This window comes from Lycium barbarum, chromosome 12 (assembly GCF_019175385.1).
Source record: "Lycium barbarum isolate Lr01 chromosome 12, ASM1917538v2, whole genome shotgun sequence".
Lineage (NCBI taxonomy): Eukaryota > Viridiplantae > Streptophyta > Magnoliopsida > Solanales > Solanaceae > Lycium > Lycium barbarum.
In genome coordinates this window covers 23641003-23664022 of record NC_083348.1, presented here as the reverse complement: position 1 = coordinate 23664022, position 23020 = coordinate 23641003, and positions in this window count along the sequence as shown.

The following is a 23020-nucleotide window of genomic DNA, read 5'->3' as shown; positions in this document are numbered from 1 at the left end:
CATGATATGGCTTTTGAAAGTCAAGTATGACTCTAATTATGCAATTCTTTAAGAGTAGGAATTTCCATACATCATTTATTAGTCAATCATATAGTAGGCTCGTGACAATAACATTAAGGAATGAATAGAATCATAAGTCATGCTTGGAACTAGAGAGTAGAGTTTACCCCAAGGCTCATATCATTTCTTACTTACGTCTAGGACATGCCAAAAGAAGGAAGGATTAGGCTTTACATACCTTTAGCGTTTAGTCGTTACGCAATTTGTACAAGCTGCTCAGTAGTACTCTTATCCTATATTAAGATATCAAACTACGATTAGGTCACGAGGGAATTCCGGACAGCCTGTACATTACTAAAAAACAGCCCGACCAATATACTATACAACTCGAAATTTTCCAATTTCACCCAACCAACAACAATACGTCTAGCAACAATGTTCATATAATCACAAGGAATCATATTGACGACATGTTAACTTCTACGACAGTCCACAACAACTTGAACTCCAATTTTAAACCATGCAATATCCCTACTCCTATTTATAGAAATTATAACAATCACTATCAATATTCAAGATAAGTTAGTCCCTCCTTTTTACCAAAACAGTCCATGGTTTGGACTGTTTTCCCTTCATCAACACATACCAATTCTTTTTACATCTCAACCTCATGTTTAACTACATCCTAACACAACACAAGGACTTCAAGTAAATCAACATATCAATTCCATTCAACACACCTACACGGTCTCAACACAACGACACAAAAACTTCTTACAATCTTTGTTCCTTTTCATAGGTTGATAAACTTTTAACTCATCTACAATATATGCAAAATAAAACTAAGCATGCCTTCACCTAAGCTCACGGATCATCTCAACTTCAACCACAACAACAATCCAATAACAACATGCACAAACTCTACATTCAAATCATCATACAATACATGAAAAATGATCATTCTTACCTTACAATTTACTCTTCAACCTTGGCCGAATTTCAACATTATTGCCATGCCACACCTCCTTGTTTCTTTCCAACAACTACTACACGTTCTTATGCACTTGGTAAAGAGTTGAATTGATGGAGAAATTTATTTTATTTTTTATCAAACCTTGGAGTTCATTGATGGCCGAGAGCTTCTCTCTCTATCTCTTGATTTCTCTCAACTTTTGAAGGTGAAATGGTTAGCTAGTTGAACCATGAATCAAAATTTTCACTTATATATGCAGTCCACAAGTTGGACATGTGTCCCACCCAAGATTTTAGCCAATAATATTTGGCCAACTCATGGGTGAGTCCCACACGGCCACTTAGGCTTCCTTAATGATGTGATTAGGTTTTTAATCTCACTTAATCATCCAATATTGGTTAATTAATCCCAAATTTCCATTAATATTTCTATACCAAATAAAATTTATGGGCGACTTCTGCATTGAAACAAAATCGGGAGTTAAAAGTCTCTACCTCGCGCCTTAAAATAGTCTTGTCTTTAACTTGTCGCGTTTAGCTTAAAATGTCCCAATGTATAAAAATACGGGATACAACATCCTTCCCCCCTTTAGAACATTCATCCTCGAATGTTAAATTAATCTCATCGTGTTCTATGAGAGTCTTGGGAAGGGTTCTCTTTATCGCCAACATATAGATTTGTCAGACAATTAACACAACCAAGCAAGGGGCTTTAGGTTACCTGTAGGCGTGGGAAACAAGTGAGGATATTTCTCTTTCATCTCCTCTTCAGCTTCCGAAGTCATCTCCTCCCTGTTATTGTTCCGCCATAACACTTTAACCGAAGTGACGTCTTTGGTTCGCAACCTCCTGATTTGTCGATCAAGTATGGCTATAGGCTGCTCTTCGTATGATAGTTCCTCTGTTACCTAGATATCATCTGCAGGAAACACCCTGGAAGGATCGCCTATATACTTCCGAAGCATTGACACATGGAAAACCGGATGTACTGCTCCTAAATCAACTGGTAGGTCTAACTCGTAGGCAACTTGTCCTACCTTACGAATGATCTGATAAGGTCCAATGTATCTCGGGCTCAACTTCCCTTTCCTGCCGAATCTCATAACACCCTTCATGGGTGACACCTTCAAGAACACCCAGTTGCCAACATGAAATTCCATGTGTCGACGTCGATTATCTGCATATGACTTCTGCCGACTCTGGGCTGTCAATAATCTCTCTTGAATAAGCTTCACCTTATCGACTGCCTGCTGAACCATATCTGGGCCTATCAACTTAGTCTCACCAACGTCAAACCAGCCTATAGGTGATCTGCACTTTCTGCCATATAAAGCCTCGTACGGTACTATCTAGATGCTAGAATGGTAGCTGTTATTATAAGCAAACTCGATAAGCAGCAAGTGATCATCCCAGCTACCTCTAAAATCAATAATACAGGCCCGTAACATGTCTTGTAATGTCTGGATGGTTTGCTCGGCCTGTCCGTCAGTCTGAGGATGAAAGGTTGTGCTGAGACTCACTTGTGTCCCCAGTCCCTCCTGGAAGGATCTCTAGAAGTTAGCTGTAAACTGGGCTCCACTATCAGAGATGATAGTTGTGGGAACTCCATGAAGTCTCACTATTTCCTTAAGATACAACCTGGCATAATCTTCAGCTGAATATGTAGTCCTGACTGGAAGGAAGTGGGCTGATTTCATCAATCTATCAACGATCACCCACACAGAATCATATTTCTGTGGAGTGCGAGGTAGACCTGTGACGAAGTCCATATTGATTACCTCCCATTACCAAGTCGGAATCTCCATCTCCTGCAATAGTCCCCCAGGCTTCTGGTGCTCGACCTTAACCTGCTGACAATTCGGACACTGGGCAACAAATTCTACTATATCTTTCTTTATGCCATCCCACCAATACATGCATCTGAGGTCATGGTACATCTTTGTTGACCCCCTATCATGCTCTTTATCAGTTCGACGCCCTCTACGTCGGTCCTCAACTCCCTGCGCATATGCCTGCACTCGGACAATGTCCATACTGGGCTGGGAAGCCATTGCCATACAACTATCAATCAAGTAATTGTCCAGCCCCATCACGTAACGATGTACCTTATCAGCCATGGCAACTACAATAGTAGGCGCGTACCTAGCCAGCGAATCAAATTTGAGACTATAATCTCGAACACTTCTGCCATCCTGTCTCAGGTGTAAAAATCTATCCACTCTGGCCCGCCTCATCTCCGGAGCCAGAAAATGGCCCAGAAAGGCCTCCACGAACTCGTCCCATACTGCTGGAGGGACATCCTCACCCCTAGACAACTCCCAGGACTCATACCAATTAACCGCAACATCACGCAACCGATATGAAGCCAATTCAACCGACTCAGTCCCAGAAGCTTTAATTATTCACAACGTACGCAACATCTGTCGAATAAAATCCTGTGGATCCTCTGCTGGCTTTGACCCATAGAACTCTGGGGGGTTATAAGTCAAGAAATCAAGGACACTCAAACTATCATGTCTGTCCGCATAATCACCTCCCAATCCGTGTCTGCGGGCCTGCCCCGACACTAACCAGGTCAATAACTGGACTGCGTCTCTCATTGCCCTGTCCTCCGCCCCTGGCTGGGGAGCTAGAAGCTCGGGTGCTGGAACCTCAGAAGCTAGCGGTGGAGCCGTCCCCCGATCTGCAGCTGCCCTAGGCTCTACTGGTAATAGCGGGGTAGTGGAGCTACTGACTGGAGTCTAATCTCAGGCTCAGATTGGGCATAAGCCCTAGTAATCCTCCGGGTCTAGCTGGTCTCTCCAGCTATGGCCTTGCCCTTCTGGGCGGCTGTCGCCTTCTTTGGAGGCGTCGCTGAAACATAACAATCCGTTAGGGAGCAATTATCCTGATAATATGGCTCTATCGCACGATCTAGAATAAGAAAGAAAGATGACACCCTAAATGCCCTGTAGCTTCCTGTTTATAAATGTGGTGCACAACACATCGATAAACAAGACTCTACTAGACACGGTCTGTAGACACTCCGAGGATGAACCGCTCTGATACCACTTTTGTCACGACCCAACCCCGTAGGCCGTGACTAGTGCCCGAGTTGGACACTCATATCACCTGTTAACTATAATCATCTACAACTAGCATATCGAGAACTTATTCGTATAAAAAGGCAAGACGTTATTTTAAAGTTGTCACATATATGCATGTCATAGCCACCTGTCTCTTGAGGAGTTACAATTTCCAACAACAAACATATATATATCTACGCAAGCCGACAAGGCTGCCACTACACGCAACATCCCAAACATATATATATATATGCAAGTCGACAAGGCTGCCACTACGAATGGGTACGCCCCAAACGTAAGTCATATCCATACAACGAAACAACAACTATATACGGACCCACACAAATGTCAACAGACCTCTAAGAGAAATGACATAATCATATGACGGGACAGGACCCCGCCGTACCCCGAACAAACACATATATATACAACAAAAGGGATCTATACCACAAGCTAGGCTCCGGAACAAAGGAGCAATCCCAAGTAGCTGAATAGATATACTAGGCTGGCGGATCTCCGAAACGAGCGTCTGTACCTGCGGGCATGAACGCAGCCCCCCGAAGAAAGGGGGTCAGTACGGAATATGTACTGAGCATGTAAAGCGTGGAATATAGTAAATAGAATCATACTGAGACAAGGAGTGTAGGATCTAATGCAACAAACAGAAATCCATAAAACTTACCTTTGAACATAATTCATATTTATCAACCTCATACCAATATCAATATAGAGTTTAGGAGTCAAAGCTGAATAATCATTCTGTACATAACATATATAACGTGTCCCGGCCCTCTAGTGAGGGGCTCGGTAATCAAAATCATAGCATTATAAACATGTACATATACGTGTCCCGGCCCTCTAGTGATGGACTCGGTGAAATAATGATCATATGCCATCCTGGCCGCCATCCCCATATCATCATGTCATCATATCAACATGTATATATATAACGTGTCCCGGCCCTCTAGTGAGGGACTCGGTGAGTAATATAGTAAATATGCACACGAAAACGTGTCCTGGCCCGGGAATCAGTGAAGGATGTAACGGTAAGCACGAGCAGAATAATAAGCAACCACATACATGCAAATCATCTTTGGAGACTCAATAGATAAGTAACTAATCACCTTTCAAGTGTCAGGATAATAATCATATTCAGTTCTCTCTAAATCTTATTACAAACCATAGCAAGGAACGTTTCAGGATTCATATACATGTATCAATCTAACATGATATGGCTTTTGAAAGTTAAGTATGACTCTAATTATGCAATTCTTTAAGAGTAGGAATTTTCATACATCATTTATTAGTCAATCATATAGTAGGCTCGTGACAATAACATTAAGGAATGAATAGAATCATAAGTCATGCTTGGAACTAGAGAGTAGAGTTTACCCCAAGGCTCATATCATTTCTTACTTACGTCTAGGACATGCCAAAAGAAGGAAGGATTAGGCTTTACATACCTTTAGCGTTTAGTCGTTACGCAATTTGTACAAGCTGCTCAGTAGTACTCTTATCCTATATTAAGATATCAAACTATGATTAGGTCACGAGGGAATTCCGGACAACCTGTACATTACTCAAAAACAGCCCGACCAATATACTATACAACTCGAAATTTTCCAATTTCACCCAACCAACAACACGTCTAGCAACAATGTTCATATAATCACAAGGAATCATATTGACGACATGTTAACTTCTACGACAGTCCACAACAACTTGAACTCCAATTTTAAACCATGCAATATCCCTACTCCTATTTATAGAAATTTTAACAATCACAATCAATATTCAAGATAAGTTAGTCCCTCTTTTTACCAAAACAGTCCATGGTTTGGACTGTTTTCCCTTCATCTGCACATACCAATTCTTTTTACATCTCAACCTCATGTTTAACTACATCCTAACACAACACAAGGACTTCAAGTAAATCAACATATCAATTCCATTCAACACACCTACACGGTCTTAACACAACCACACAAAAACTTCTTACAATCTTTGTTCCTTTTCATAGGTTGATACACATTCAACTCATCTACAATATATGCAAAATAAAACCAAGCATGGCTTCACGTAAGCTCACGGCTCATCTCAACTTCAACCACAACAAAAATCCAACAACAATCCAACAACAATCCAACAACAACATGCTCAAACTCTACATTCAAATCATCATATAATAAATGAAAATGATCATTCTTACCTTACCATTTACTCTTCAACCTTGGCCGAATTTCAACATTATTGCCATGCCACACCTCCTTGTTTCTTTCCAACAACTACTACACGTTCTTATGCACTTGGTAAGGATTTGAATTGATGGAGAAATTTATTTATTTTTTGATCAAACCTTGGAGTTCATTCTCGGCCAGCCATGGCCGAGAGCTTCTCTCTCTATCTCTTTATTTCTCTCAACTTGTGAAGGTGAAATGGTTAGCTAGTTGAACCATGAATCAGCATTTTCACTTATATATGCAGTCCACAAGTTGGACATGTGTCCCACCCAAGCTTTTAGCCAATAATATTTTGCCAACTCATGGGTGGGGCCCACACGGCCACTTAGGCTTCCTTAATGATGTGATTAGGTTTTTAATCTCACTTAACGATCCAATCTTGTTTAATTAATCCCAAATTTCCATTAATATTTCTATACCAAATAAAATTTATGGGCGACTTGTGCATTGAAACAAAATCGGGAGTTAAAAGTCTCTACCTCGCGCCTTAAAATAGTCTTGTCTTTAACTTGTCGCGTTTAGCTTAAAATGTCCCAATGTATAAAAATACGGGATATAACAAGTAGGATATGAGAAAATCAAAGGGGCGAATAAAGGAAGGAAAGGAGTATGATAAGATTGACTATGAGCGAGTTTTGATACGGATGAGATATGTAAAGCAGAATGAACCAGGAGGAAGAAGAGATAGGGCTAAGATTGGATACATTTTATACAAGTTGTACAAGAATAGTTATACAACCTTCGAATATTTGTATGCTGAGAATGAGACCAAGTGAGTACTTGATAAGAAGAGCAAGGATTCAGTAATAACAATGCGGTTGTGATATTTTGGATATATTAAGGAAAGGTGTGAGATGGTTTGAACCAACGTACCGAGTTAGTACTGAGGGCAGATAGGACATGCCGATAGCTGAGCCCCGATACCGATTGAAAGATACAAGAGGAGAATACAAGATAAAGCATACAGACAAGCGAAACGATGTTAAGATATTCTTGGGCTCATTTGAGCACCTTCGCATATTCTTGTAAAGATTGCAACATAAGGTGTGACAGAAGAACTAAGAGTAAAATCTGAGTAAAGAGGCAATAGGAGGGTTTGAATTAAAAGTAAAGAAACGACGTGAGATAATATGCCTAAAGTATTACAAGTTGGATTAAGGGAAATTGCGAAAAGGTTTAAGCGAGACGAACAGATCAAGCTGATTATTGGATGACAGTGAATTTATATGTCAGATCAAAAAAAAAATCTTTCAGAATTATACCAGCTAATGAGAGTCAGATCACAGAGCAGCTATGTAAAGTTATAACATGGGGGAACTCCAGCGCTACTTAATAGCCAACTCTAAAGATCGAGATTAAGAACTAAAAGCAAAGTGACAGTTAAAATCGTTTAATAAGAAAGTCGAGAAGTGATACATGATACTGAAGATTCCAGAGTATGGATTGTAACACAGAGCAATGTAAGGTTATTGAAGCAAAATAATGTTACACCATGGGAAATTTCGTCTTATTCGTAGAGTCTGCGAAGGGTCTACAGGTTACCAGAGGCATGAAATACCCCAGGGATTGTAAAGTCTAATAAATCGACGAGGGACGTCTTCGCGTGAAAGGTAAGATGAAGTGAACGATACATCTTAAAGGAGTAACTATGTAAGCAATACTGAAAGTAAATTTTCCAGCCTCATGTGGGGTCCGCTGTGTAAGTGCATAGTTCTAAAAGAGGCCTGAATACATTATTCATCAAACTCATAAACACTGTCGGGGCGTTAGTTAACCCAAATGACATCACCCGAAATTCATAATGGCCATATCTCGTTCGGAAGGCTGTTTTGGGAATATCTTCTTCTTTAACTCTCACTTGATGATAACCTGACCTTAAATCTATTTTGGAAAACCACTTGGCACCCTGTAATTGATCAAACATATCATCAATTCTTGGAAGAGGATATTTATTCTTAATCATCACCTTGTTTAGCTACCTGTAATCAATGCACATCCGTAGGGAACCATCTTTCTTTCTTACAAATAGGACAGGTGCTCCCTATGGTGATGAACTAGGCCTAAGAAATCCTTTTTCGAGCAAATATTTCAATTCTACTTTTAGCTCTTTTAATTCTGTAGGAGCCATTCGGTAAGGAGGAATAGAAATAGGCTTGGTGTCCAGCAATACATCAATAGCGAAATCAATTTCTCTTTCCGCAGAAAGGCCTGGAAGTTCATCTGGAAATACATCCGGAAATTCATTCACTATCGGGATGGATTGAAAAATCGGTGGCTCTGCTTCGGTATCATGAACTCGAACTAGGTGATAAATATAACCTTTAGCTATCATCTTTCTTGCCTTATGGTAGGAAATAAACCTACCCCTTGGAGATGTTGTATTACCTTTCCATTCAAACACGGGCTCTCCCAGAAATTGAAAGCGAACTACTTTCATTCGGCAATCAACATTAGCATAACATGAAGTCAACCAGTCCATACCCATAATCACGTCGAAATCTAGCATTTCCAGCTCAACTAAATCAACTTTAGTCCGGCGGTCACATATCACAATTACACAATTTTTGTACACTTATGTAGCTACCACGGGATCACCAACCGGAGTAGACACCTCAAAAGGTTTAATTTACTCGGGTTTCACCCCAATACGACCAGCAATATAAGGAGTAATGTAAGATAGCGTAGAACCCGGATCTATCAATGCATAAACATCATGAGAGAATATAGTCAATATACCTATAACCACATCTTGGGAGGACTCAAGATCCTGACGTCCAGCAAAAGCATAAATACGGGGCTGAGTACCACCTGAACTGGACTCTCCCCCTCTGCCTCTACCACGACCTGCTGGAACCTGGGGAGTCTACCCTATCAGGAGCACAGAAAAAGAACCAGCTGCTGATCCTGTTGGCTGAACCCCAACTCTACCACTCATCGACGGGAAATCTCGCATCATGTGCCCAACCTGACCTCAGGCATAGCAAGCATCTGAACCTCGACCACACTGTCCGGAATGCAACTTACCGTACTGGCTACATCGCGGTACTGGGGGTCTCCTCTGGCTATAATCACCCCAAAAACTGGCAACCTGAAGCTCTCGAGCTCTGACCTGCCCTGAATGAATAGAGCGGTCAAATCTCCTACCTGCAAATCGTAGAGGTGCACTACTCGCCGACTGGCCTATGTGTCTGGGATATGACTGTCTTGATCCCCCTCTATAGTCGCTACCGGCACCCATAGATCTGGCCCTCTTATTTTGCCCTCTATCAATATCACGTTCATCTCTTTGCGGACGTTATTGCTCTTCTATGTTCTGGGCATGGGCCTGAATGCGGGAATTGTCCATCCCATCTTGCAACGAAGCTGTCAAGAAATCCTTGAATAAATGCGGCCCTAATCCTCTCACAAACCTGTGCACTCTATCTCCCATATCGACCACCATAGTCGGATCATATCTAGCCAATGAATTAAAATGAAGGCTATACTCCCGGGCATTCATATTTCCTTGCTTCAAATTCAAGAACCTTTTCGCTCTAGCTCGACGGACCTCGGGTGGTAAATAGTGGTAAATGAAGGCATCTACAAATTCTTGCCAAACTGAAGGAGGTGCATTCTCTTTCCTTGGGGATATCCAATTATTATACCATACGACTGCCATATCCCGGAGTCTATAAGATGCTAATTCCACAGATTCAGTTTCGAAAGCATGAATAATTTTAAATGTTCTCAACATTTCATCAATAAAACCATGCGGGTCTTTATCCGACTTTGACCCGAAAAACTTCGGAGGATTCAAACTCATGAAATCACGGTCTCTAGTGCTAATTGCCCTATCACTCGGGCTTGTACTCTGCCGCTGTGCCTGGGCGGCAACTAACTGCGTCAATAGCTGAATAGGTTCAGTCATTTGTTGACCCGAAGTAGCCGATGGAGGAACTGAAACTGAAGCGCCCTCTTGTTCTTCCATAGTAGGTGGAGTGGGAGAGATATTAGATGGGGCCTCATTAGGTGATTCACCCTCCTCCATATTCGTTGGAGGCTCCCTTTCTACCCGTCTTTCTACCATAGTCTTGCCCTTCTGGGCGGCTGTAGCTTTTCTCTTTGGCGGCATTTCTGAAATCATAACATACAATTAGGGAGGAGAAAAACTCATAACACGGCTCTATCGTACGATCTCTTAAGAAGAAGAATGGTCATTTTTCCTAAATGCCCTGTAGCCTCCTATTTATAAGTGTGGCGCACAACACAACATAAACAACACTCTACTAGACAGGGCTCGTAGACACTTCCTAGGATTGACCTGCTCTGATACCACTTTTGTCAAGACCTGACTAAGGGCCATGACGGGTACCCAGGGCTAACCGCCGAGCACCACTCATTCTATTACTCATCGTACTCATCCTGCGTTCATCCATTAATCTCATAGTTATAATCATAGGAGAAACCTTTTCATTTTGAAACATATTTACCTTTATATACATAAGCCCTTCAGCTTTCAAAAATTATATATGCAATGAAAATATCGTGAGACCATACTACCCACACATATGTATCTACGAGCCTTTACTAGAGTACTAGACATATGGACGGGACAGGACCCCGTCGTGCCAAAAATACATGTACACAAAAATACTGCCTCAAAATAGCACTCCTAAATAATGGAGGGCTCCTGTAAATCTGCTGATAGCTCCTATGGATCTGCACCATCTCCCTGTGGGCATGAACACATCGTCCAAAGAAAAGGACGTCAGTACGAACATTGTACCGAGTATGTAAAGCATAAGCAATAATAATACGTCAATGAAATAAGGAAGCATCAAATAAGGAGAAACCTATAACTGACTATCAATTATGAAAGAAATAATGCATGCTGGCTTACTTCATAATCATCATCATATCATGTATGCATATATGTATAAGCTGCTCGACCATATATGAACGGTGTGATAATCATTAGCTTGCGTCTAGGCCTCCCGCGTTCGGGGTAACCATCTCATGCCGCCCACTAGTGGCGTCTGCCGATCTGGACATGGTGTATACACTGCCCGCCTTAGTGGTGTCTACCCGGCCATATAGGCGTGGTGTAATATCATCATCATGTACTCATCATAATGTATGCATAGGAAATCATAGATAACTATACTTTATCGGGGTGGCATAAGGTCATGAACCCCCGATTCCATTATGGAGTTTCATTAGCATTCTGCCTCACCTTGATGGAATTAGCATATAAGGTGAGTGTATACACTAAACGACATCGATGGATCATAGTTAAAATCATTAACTTTAGGATCTTTAGACTTAACTCATCATCATCACTATCATACTCATGACATATCTCGTTTTCGTATCTCATATGGGTTATTCATAAACATAGACTCATAATTTCCGGAATGGGGAAAGTCATGGAGAAGGAGGAAAAATCATGCCATAAGATTCATGCCTTAGAAAGAAGGACTAGCCTTACATACCTTTTTCATTTATCTATCCTATCACTTGAACGTTCTCCTTCAATGCTCATGTTTCTACCTTCAATAGAGTTCGTATTAACGTTAGCTAATCGGTTATATGAACATGCTCAATTAAATATAGAGAAAATTGGGCAACATTTCTTTTGTTTATACAACTTTCCCCATATCATATATCAACTCCCAAACATCTATAATAGCATTCGCAATATTACAACCAACAATCTCCATTCATCTACATTATCCACGTTTCACAATTTCACTTCAATTCACCCATAATCATGGTCACAGTACACTACTACGTTTTCTTGCATATAATGCTTATTCCATGTTGATAATGTCATTTATAACATATTTAAAATCACAACATATCAAGAATCATGACTCATCTCAAACTACCACTCAAAATCTCCTTATTTTCATCTTTGTTACCCATTTTCTATCTCCTTTCATAATCTAAGTCTTTCAACCTCTCAATACCTTAAACAACATGGAATGATCATAAAACTTACCTTAGATAGTGTGGGAATGATCCTTGATTGGAAATACTTCACTTGAGCCAAAACCCTAGTTCACTCCCAATGGGATTTCTTGCCTTAGATGAACTCTAATGGGTTTCTCACACTTGATTCACTTGAATTTATGATATTGATCTTTGATTTCCTTTGTATTCTTGAAGATAAAATGTGTGGAACCCTCTAGAAGCCTTGAGAGAGAGATGGAGAAGTGTGGAAATGAAATTAATGAAGTGGGAATACATATATATATAATTGAACTTAACTCAGCCTGTCGGGACTTCCACGGACACTTGTACGGTCCGTATAAGATTGTACGGTCCGTATAAGTGGTCCTGGTTCACCATCAGGCAAAACACCACTTCTGTTAGGAGTTATACGGACCCTTATACGGACCGTATAATGTTATACGGATCGTATAAGTCGGTCGTAAAACCCCATCTCCCTGAAATGCTTTCCGTCGTTCGTTTGATCTCCAATCCTTATGGAACCTTCTTGACACTTGTTTAACACTTTATCACCAATGTAAGGATCGTTATAACTCTTCCTTAAGGCATCATTAAGTCAACATTAGCTCGTTACTTTACGGAACTCTTCCAAGACACAACACATACTTCGCTTTTCTTAAGGGACTTTCTCTTCTTGCTTCCAACGTCTTTGGAATCTTAATTAGAATCGTTAATTAACCTCTCTTACTTATAAGAACATCGTATACTTATCGCACTACATTGGCCTATTTGCTAGGCAACGTCATGAGATTTTTCGAGGTGTAACCAAAATGCCGTCTTCGGAATATCTTCCTCCTTCACCTTAACCTGATGATATCCCGATCTCAAGTATATCTTTGAGAAGTATTTGGCACCTTGTAGCTGATCAAACAAGTCATCAATTCTCTAAAGTGGATACTTATTCTTCACAGTCACTTTATTCAATTTCCTATAATCAATACACATTCGTAAGGAGCCATCTTTCTTTCTTACAAACAACACCGACGCTCCCGGCGGCGATGTACTAGGCCTAATAAAGCCCTTCTCAAGAAAATCATTCAATTGCTCTTTAAATTCTTTCAATTCCGTAGGTGCCATTCTATAAGGAGGAATAGATATTGGTTGCGTATCTGGCAATAAGTCAATAGCGAAATCGATTTCCCGCTCTGGCGGAATGCCTGGAAGCTCATCTGGGAACACTTCTGGAAACTAATTCACCACAGAAAGGGACTGAAAGGTCGGTGACTCTACTTGTACATCCTGTACCTGAACTAGGTGATAGATATACCCTTTTCTGATCATCTTCCTTGCCTCAAGGTAGGAAATAAAACTACCCCTCGGCGAAACAGCCTTGCCCTTCCATTCTAGGACTGGCTCGCTTGGAAACTAAAATCAAACTCTCTTCGTTCTACCACCAACATTAGCGTAACAGGAGGCCAACCAATCCATGCCCATAATAACATCGAAATCAATCATATCTAACTCGATTAATTCTGCTAGGGTATGGCGATTTGAAACTATTACTACACAGCCTCGTTATACTCGCCTAGCTATGACTGGATCACCAACTGGTGTAGAAACCTCAAAAGGTTTAATCGACTCAGGCTGTATCCCAAACTTTCCAGTAACAAATGGCGTAATATATGATAAAGTGGAACTTGTGTCAATCAGTGCATACATATAATAGGAGGAGACTGATAATATTCTTGTGACGACATCAGGAGACTACTCACGATCCTGCCTACCAGCTAGTGCATATATGTGGTGCTGAGGACCGCTCGAGCTGGATGCTCCACTCCTCCATCTACCTCGCCCTACTGGTGTCTGAGGAAATTTCCTCGAAGGGCTGACGACAAAAGAAGAACCCGCTGTGGACCCTGTGGACTGAACCATATTCCCACTCTATCTCATCGGACACTGTCACACCCTGTGACCTAGCTGGCCACAAACATAGCAACCATTTGAGCCCACCCGACACTGACCGGCATATAACTTGCCACACTAGGCACACCGTGGCAAAAGGGGTCTAATCTGGTCTGACTTTTGTCTGTGCTAAGAGCCTGATGCTCTAGAACTTTGGCCCGCTCCGGAATAAGGAAACCGATCAAATATCGGACCTGAAAACCGTGGAGATGAACTCCCTGCTGAATGGAAAGGATATCTTGAATACTACTGCCTCTGTCCTCCCCCGGACTCACCCCCGATATCTAGAGATCTGGCCCTCTTACCATGGACCCGGTCTCAGTCTGTCTTCCACTGACGGTTGCGGTCCTCCAAATTCTGTGCATATGCCTGTATATGGGAGATGTCCATGCCTGGCTATAATGCGGCAATCGTACAAGCATCTATCAAATATGGCCCTTGACCCGACATAAAGTGATGAAATCTAACCCCCATCTCAGCCACTATGGCTGGGGCATATCTAGCCATAGAATCTAAATACACACAGTACTCCTGGACACTCATACTGCCCTGCTCATTACATAGAAACCTATTTGCTCAGGCTTGCCTGACCTCAGGAGGTAAATAATGGCGAATAAAAGCATCTAAAAACTCTCACCAAACAACTGGAGGGGCATTCTCTCCCCTAGATAACTCCCAAGTCTAATACCACTGTACTACAATATCACGATGCCTATATGAAGCCCACTCCACTGACTGGACCTCATCCGCATGCATAACCGTCAAGGTCCTCTGCATACCATCATTGAAATCCTGGGGGTCCATAATTTGCTTTACCACAGAAAACTATGGAGGACCTTTTCAAGGAAGGTCTTAACCCTCGAACTACCGGCCCTGTCTGCCTGGTCAACACCAACTCCTTGCCGCTGTGCCTGGGCGGCTACTAATCTAGTCAATAGCTGCACAGCAACCCGTACATCCTGGCCCGGTACATCCGGCTGAGGAACAGGGGCAGGTGCTGGAGGCGGTGTATGCGATATTTCAGACGGGCCCTCACTCTGAATCTCATCCTAGGCCCTCGTGGCCTGCCGAGTACTGCTAGTGGCCTCACTGGCCGCTCTCTTGCCCTTCTGGGCAGCTGTAGCTTTCTTACAGGGCATAATTGAAATCCAAACAACTCATCAGAAAGGGAACGTATATATGCGTATATAATGCCTGTCAAGCCTCTTTGGGCATCCCATCATATCATATCGGCCTCTCGGTGGCCATTATCATCATATACATTACTGCGGTACGTGCAGCCCGATCCTTATCTCATCATTTGGTGCACCAGCTAATCAGGTGGTAATGCGTATATAATGCCATTCCCTTTCCTCATACCTCATATACATATAATACTCGCATATATAACGCCTTCTAGTCATGGGTCAATGTGCATATATATAATGAATGTAATGCATGAATAAACTGTATACATAGAGCTGGACCCATGAACAGAAGGAACAATCACAAGCGGGCTACAAGAATATCACAGACTGAAGTACTCCTAATGCTTCTAAGAGTAGAGCAATATGGAAGCTCGTTTACTCACTTGTTGGTTCATTTCATAAGATCGTGCCATAATGAAGAAGGAAAAGCCTCAACATACCTTAACGACTCTTTAATCACTTAACGTCCTCCTTCCAAATTGCAAGTCTACATTCCAGATGAATTACACTATAGTTAAGTCTAGAAGAAACACTCTTAAGCTCACACTAGCCTAGTTAACGAATTAACGAAATTTGGGCAGCATTTACCCTATATCATCAACTTCCACCAAATGGTGAAACAACTCCCAAACAACAATAATAACATCCATAATATCACAATCAAGAAGTAATACTCAATTAAATCCCCAATCTAGCCAAAATCCCCTTTTTAAGTTCACACATAGTCATCTTCTTCATTACACCATCTATGGCTTCTCCGCTTTCATTCTTTTCCTTTCTAAGGGGCACTAAACCTTTATATCAACTCAAACATAAGAATAATATGAAGGACATACCTTATAATCAAATAACTTCACTCAACTTCCTCCAAGCTCACATTCAACACAACGTTGAAAAGGAGTAATAAACTTCACCTTCCATGGATTACCTCAAGCTCTTGATGTTGATCTTCTCTCTTGATGATATGAAAAGGTGGGAAGGGTTTTAGAACCTTCCAAAGCTCTCAATAGGACTCTAAAAATGTGAGGGAACAAGTGAGAGAAGGTGGAAATGAATTTGGGGCCGTTTGGGTTTTAAAAACGTGGCTAAAATACACCCGACCAACTTTGCGAAGAGTATGCGGTTCAGCACACTGAGTGTGAGGCTGAACACTTCCCCCTCGGCTTGGGTAGAAATGCCAGCCATTCTATCAAGTTGGCGCCTAGTGTGCGGGTCAGCACATTGAGTGTCCGACCGCACACTGCCCACTTTCTCCCAGCTTTGCGAAAATGTGATCCTTTCAGTTCATTTGATCTCCAATCCTTATGGAACCTCCTTGGGACTTGTCTAGAACTTCATTAACCATCTAAGGGACATCATCTTTCTTTCTCAAGGTGATGCTAGGCAAAGCATAGCTCAAATTATATGAAATTTCCTAAACGTGGTTCAACCTTAAGCTCCCCCGACGAACTTGCTTCTTTTACCTCAAATGCCTTTGGAATCTTAATTAGAATCTTCAATCATCCCTTTTAACTTGTAAGGGCTTCGTATCCACTCTAGGTTTACATTGTCACGTTCATAATGCGAGCGACACGAAACTCCAAGGTGTAACATTAAATTAGTAAGATAACTCATAGTAGCTCATAGTAACATTTACTTGCCCCATGGGAATCTCTACTTGCATTTTTTGAGTTCTTGAGATTTGCCACAATCTTATCCTGAACTTAAGATGACCCTGAAACTGAGACCATTATAGTGTTACTTCGTTTCTCATATTAGTCTATCTTGAAAATAACTTGAACTTGACTTAAGTTTAAAATAGATTAGAGGTGCACTTAGTTTGACCATGTTTGATCCTAATCCTACCTATTAGCTAGTCTGTCATCTTAAAACTGAATTCATTGTGTACCTTGTAGCTTATGAAGGTTTATTTATGAGTAGTCCAAGTGTTTTTTGTCTTCTATGGATTCCTGATTAGGTGTTCTTACACCAATGCCCCTTAGTTCCCCTTCAATAACTTGTGTGTTGTGTTACTATGCTTTCTTGACACTCAAAGCAGTGATGTTGCTTTGCTCACATAATTTTGTTTATTTCTGGGATTTGGAATGGTTATGTTGGGGCGTATATTGAATATTTGGAGGGTATGCAATATGTTGTGTTGCCCTCCAAAAGAATGTGTAGTGGTGTATACTTAGTGAACATTGCAGTTTCCTGCCTTAGTGGAATTTTGAGGTGTTTGGCCTTGGGCCTCCAGTTTTGGGCCCTAATCATTTGTTTCTTTTGGGATACTTTGTTACGTGTTTCTGAGATCAATATTTCCATAGCCTTTATTAGGCCACCTTTGCGATATTTGCTACCAGTCTGAGTTGTCTTACTGGGCTTGGCCCAATGTTATTTGTAATTCATTTTTGGCTATGTAATAATTATAATTCAATTTAATTCTTGTATTTAGTATAATTTATGAATGTGGACCAATGTTGAGTATACCCTTCTATGTCTTTGTCCACCTAAAACCCGTTGTTGGGCCCCAACAGGGCCCACTAACGTGTCTAGATCGAGTCAACCCAATTTAGAGCAAAAATGGAGCATACGTTTGGACTCGAGGATTTCCCAAATGCATAATATATTCTTATTGGGCTTAGTCGGCCCAATATCGCTATCTCCTTATTTACGCATTTAAATTCTATGCTTGTGTCTATCAATTGGAATCCTTAAGGTTACCCCCATGTTTAAAGTTGCCTAAAGCCCAATTTTTGAAACTATGTAAAAATTAATTTTGCAAACTTTAAATAAGACTTATAACTTCAAATGTATGAGCTTGGTATGATTTGAACGAAGATGACCGAGTTCATAAAATTATAGGAATTATTTGGACGTCCACGAAACATAAGGACTTGAATGTATGGACTGATTTGGACTAAACTTATGGGACTAATTGTGGCTATTTAGACTTAAAATAAAAAACAAAATTTGGCTAAAACTTGACCAAAGCATTATCATGAAATGGACTATATAATATGCTATTAATATATGAGTTATATGCTTCAAAACTATTTTTTGTTAAAAATTATTTTACTATTTTGGGTGGACTTACGTAGGGTCCTACATAGGCTAAGAGCCTTCGGGTATTAGCCTAAGTATTCTAGTCGGATACCCTAAACGCCCAATTTTGAGCAAAATTTTACCACTTTTGATTTCTTGAAAATGCGTCATTTTTGCATAAATGACTAATATTTATTAGTGGAAATATTAAACAGGAAACTATTTTTATCACAAATTAATTTATATCTATACAAACATACTATTAGAGCCCGTAGGTAAATCGCAATTGAGCGGATCCTTAATACCGGGATGCCTAACACCTTTCCCGGAGGATCACCAGAACCCTTACCTAGACTCTGTGTAGATTAGGTTTCTTTTAAAATAATCATTGTTTTAAATGAACCCTTTTCGACTCGGTTTTTCTAATTTCCTAAAAATTAGGTGGCGACTATAAAATAAGTCCATTTAGAGCACCATTAAGTAGAAGTATATTTTTTCCTTTTTCCCGGTACGATTGACAACCGTACTTTCCCGGGACACTTCCCTTTTTAAATGGGGCAAGTATAAAAACTAATCGGAAAACATATGACACGCTACAGTGATTTGATAAGTTGTTTTCTTGTTTTACTTGTTTTTAATCAATTTTTTTTTTTTACTTTTACTAACAATTTAAAAGCGATTTTTATATAATATTGAGCAGATCGCTATTTCACTGAACAAAACACTTCCTGATTTATCAAAGCTTGAACCTCTGGATGGAAACAATGTTAAACGTAGGCCTAAAAAACATTTGATTTTCTTTGAACAATTAGAAGTTGATTATGTTTTGTTTGACGAGCCACATGTTGATGTACCTAACGCTACTACTAATGTTTCTAACAATACTGGTAGTTCTACTGCTACTGTGGTGACTGATGATGCTACTAAAAAGAAATTTGAAAAAAATAGGCTTAATACCTAGATGGACCCTTAAACTTGGCATGTTTTGTAAGATAGGCATATAAACTTACAAGGTGACCAGATAGACACTTAAACTTACTCAAAGTGTATTTTTCAAGTTTTCCAGTTGTTTTGAAAACAAAAACTATATTTTTCAAACACTCACAATTTTCATGGCCAAACAAGCCCTAAATATATCACAAAATATTTTTTTTTAAAATGCAAAAATAAGGCAAACGCATATACATGAGACTATAAATGTGCACTTAAACCAATAAATACTCGCTAATCGCAATTTTGCAGCTTTCAATTAACTCGGTTTTTTTTTTTACACTTTAATAATTAAAAAACAATAACTTTAACCAATAAAAATCCTTAAAAAAAGAAATTTCAAATTAAGAAAACTGTAAAGCCGAGAAGAAAATCCTTAAAAAAAAGAAATTTCTTAATTTGAAATTTCTTTTTTTAAGGATTTTTATTGGTTAAAGTTATTGTTTTTTAATTATTAAAGTGTAAAAAAAAAACCGAGTTAATTGAAAGCTGCAAAATTGCGATTAGCGAGTATTTATTGGTTTAAGTGCACATTTATAGTCTCATGTATATGCGTTTGCCTTATTTTTGCATTTTTAAAAAAAATATTTTGTGATATATTTAGGGCTTGTTTGGCCATGAAAATTGTGAGTGTTTGAAAAATATAGTTTTTGTTTTCAAAACAACTGGAAAACTTGAAAAATACACTTTGAGTAAGTTTAAGTGTCTATCTGGTCACCTTGTAAGTTTATATGCCTATCTTACAAAACATGTCAAGTTTAAGGGTCCATCTAGGTATTAAGCCAAAAAAATAACAAAACTGTTAGAGGACATCTGGTGAACTGACTAACCCTATGTTTGATTTATTTAACTCTCCAGGAACTGATTTGTCACAATAAAACTGAGAAGGCAAATCGTCTCAAAGATAAGATGAAAGTTCTCTCTCTTAATTCTTCTAAAACTAACCTTGTGGAAACTTCTGGTATTGTTGTGGAAGACGGGTTCAAAGGAAAACAAACGAAAGTCCCGAAAAAGGGAAATGACAAGAAGAAGATGTCACGCCCCAAACTTAGGCCTAGACGTAACCGACACTCGGTGCCTGACTGGATGTGACTGAGTGAATCATATAGCTTACTGAATCAACACGGGACATGTATAGATGTGGAATATAAGTTAAGACATGAATAGTCTGAATAAAACATGTGACATCATAATAATACTGAAAATACTATTTTAAAAACATAAGTGCAGAAATAGTCTGAAAACATGATAGTGTAGCCCACAAGGCTGAACATAACTGAATACCCAACATGACATGACTAACTAGTCTATTAAAATCTGACATGAGTCTGGAATACTGAAATGCTACTAGGACAAGGCCCCCTAGCATACTTGACTGCCTACATCACATTTTGTTGTGGACTAATAGCAGTTAAGTATAGAAGTAATAATCGCGGGTTAACCCTCATCTCCGTTTTCATTAGAATCGATCGACGATGCTGCTGAGTACCCGTTGTTCTTTGTATTTACGCTACACTTACTGTACTATTTTTGGTGTGCAGATTCTGTGCCTAGTACCAGCGGTCCATGAGACTACTCGGTTGCTCGTTGAGGAGGTTGTTCCGGAGAATTCGGGGTGAGCAACATGCCGATCTATATCGCCGGATCTTCTCCATATATATTTATTTCCTATCCTTTCCTTTCAAACAATATTGAGTACTATTTAAGAGTTGTATTCATATTTTAGCAGTTCTTGTACTGCTGGCATCATATTCGGGGATGGTTGTACCTTTAATTTCGTATTTTTATGATTATAAGGCGTAAAAGACATTAAAGTTCACTTGTATGTTTATTCCGCATTATTTCCTACCTTATTGATTTAAATTGGGTTGTGGATGGCATACTGAATTGGGGGATTTAGTGCCTTCACGGCTCCATAAATAAGGTCGTGACAAATTAGTATGAGAGCCTTAGGTTAATCAGTCTGACAAATACAAGAAAGATATCTAGTAGAGTCCTGAGGATCAGTATGATGAGCTCCATATCTTTCTTCGAGAGACTATATGACATTTAGGAAAACTCTAATAGTTCATTCCTTATCGTGCGTACTTGATTCTTATGGATTTTATGAGTTTCTTTAGTTCTCTCTCTCACAGATGGCGAGGACACTACACGCCACAGTAGTAGACTAGGATCCCGCACCCACACCCATACCCGATGCTACTATTGTTTGTGGGATAGGCAGGGGACGTGGTATATGGAGAGGCAGGGATAAGACCCATATTGCTACACCAACTAGAGGTCGAGCACTAGCTACTGCTCAGGCTCATGCTAGGGATATGACTTCAGACCCAGAGGAGATTCTGCAGGAGGAGCATGTTCAGGCGGATAAGGTGGGACCCGCTAGGCACCAGCTGGATTTATTGCTACTCTATTCTTCATGACACTTTTGTGTGTATATTGAGCTTCTTTAAGGGTATGGCCCAAGCGGGCATACTTTCAGGTACTCCAGAGTGTTCTCAGACTAGAGTTGCAGCCCAGACTTCATGGTTGTTGCAAGGTATAGGACCTTAGGGGCACAGCCGGCTGTTGCTGCGGCACCTCAGTTTCAAGGATTTCCAATTCGGGTATTGCTATTTTCCAGATGCCCAACCTACTATGACAGTTGAGGAGTAGAAGAGGTGGGAAAAACTTCAGAATATGACGCCACCATAGTATGACAGGCGTCTTGATAATGACTCGTGTGAGTTTCTGGTTAGTTATCATGAAATTTTGCACAATTTGGAGTTGGTTGAGTCCAACAGAGTTGATTTTGTATCATTTCAGATGATTGGCCCGGCCAAGCAGTGGTGGAGGGTTTTTATTGAGACTAGACCAGTTGGGTCGCCTTTACTTAATTGGGCTGAGTTTTCTCACGTGTTTCTGGTAAAGTGGGTTTCCCGTAGCTTGAGGGATGAGAGGTGTGAGCATCTTGATAGGTTGGAGTAGCGTGGGATGTTTGTGACCGAGTACGAGATGATGTTTGACTCCTTGTCTTGCCATGCTTTGACCATTTTGCCTAAGGAGACTAAGAGGATTAGGCAGTTTATTCAGGGACTGTCTTATCCCCTTCGACTAGCAGCGACGCATGTGGCAGCATTGGGAGGTATTTTCCAAGCAGTGGTGTATGCTGCTAGGAGCGTTGAGTCTATCAGGCATAATGAGTTTGGGGATAGATCGGGCAGGAATCCCCACAGTTTTAGTAGCTATGGAGGTACCTCATCTGGAGGTAGGGGCCCCTATGGTAGAGGTTACCGTCCTTAGTTTAGCAGATTAGTTTAGGCGGTGATGCAGACTTCGATAGGTGGTTCTTCGGGTCATGGTGCTCATGGTTCGGGGCACAGTTATTAGGGTCGTTATTACCGATTAGGAGGTCAAGGTGGTTATTTGGGCTATTCTGGTTCGTTTCAGCAGCTTGTGGCTCATCGAGGTTGTTTGGAGTTTAGTGACTTAGGGAATTTCACCAAGGAGTGCCCAAGACTTTAACAGGGTGGCCCACACTTAGGTTCTCAGATTGCTGCACCTAGGTTAGTGGCACAACCGGCTAGAGGAAGAGCATAGAGTGGGAGAGGTGGTTCTTATTCTGGTAGAGGTGGTACTTAGATAGGCCGTGGTAGTCTCGGAGGTTCTCAGG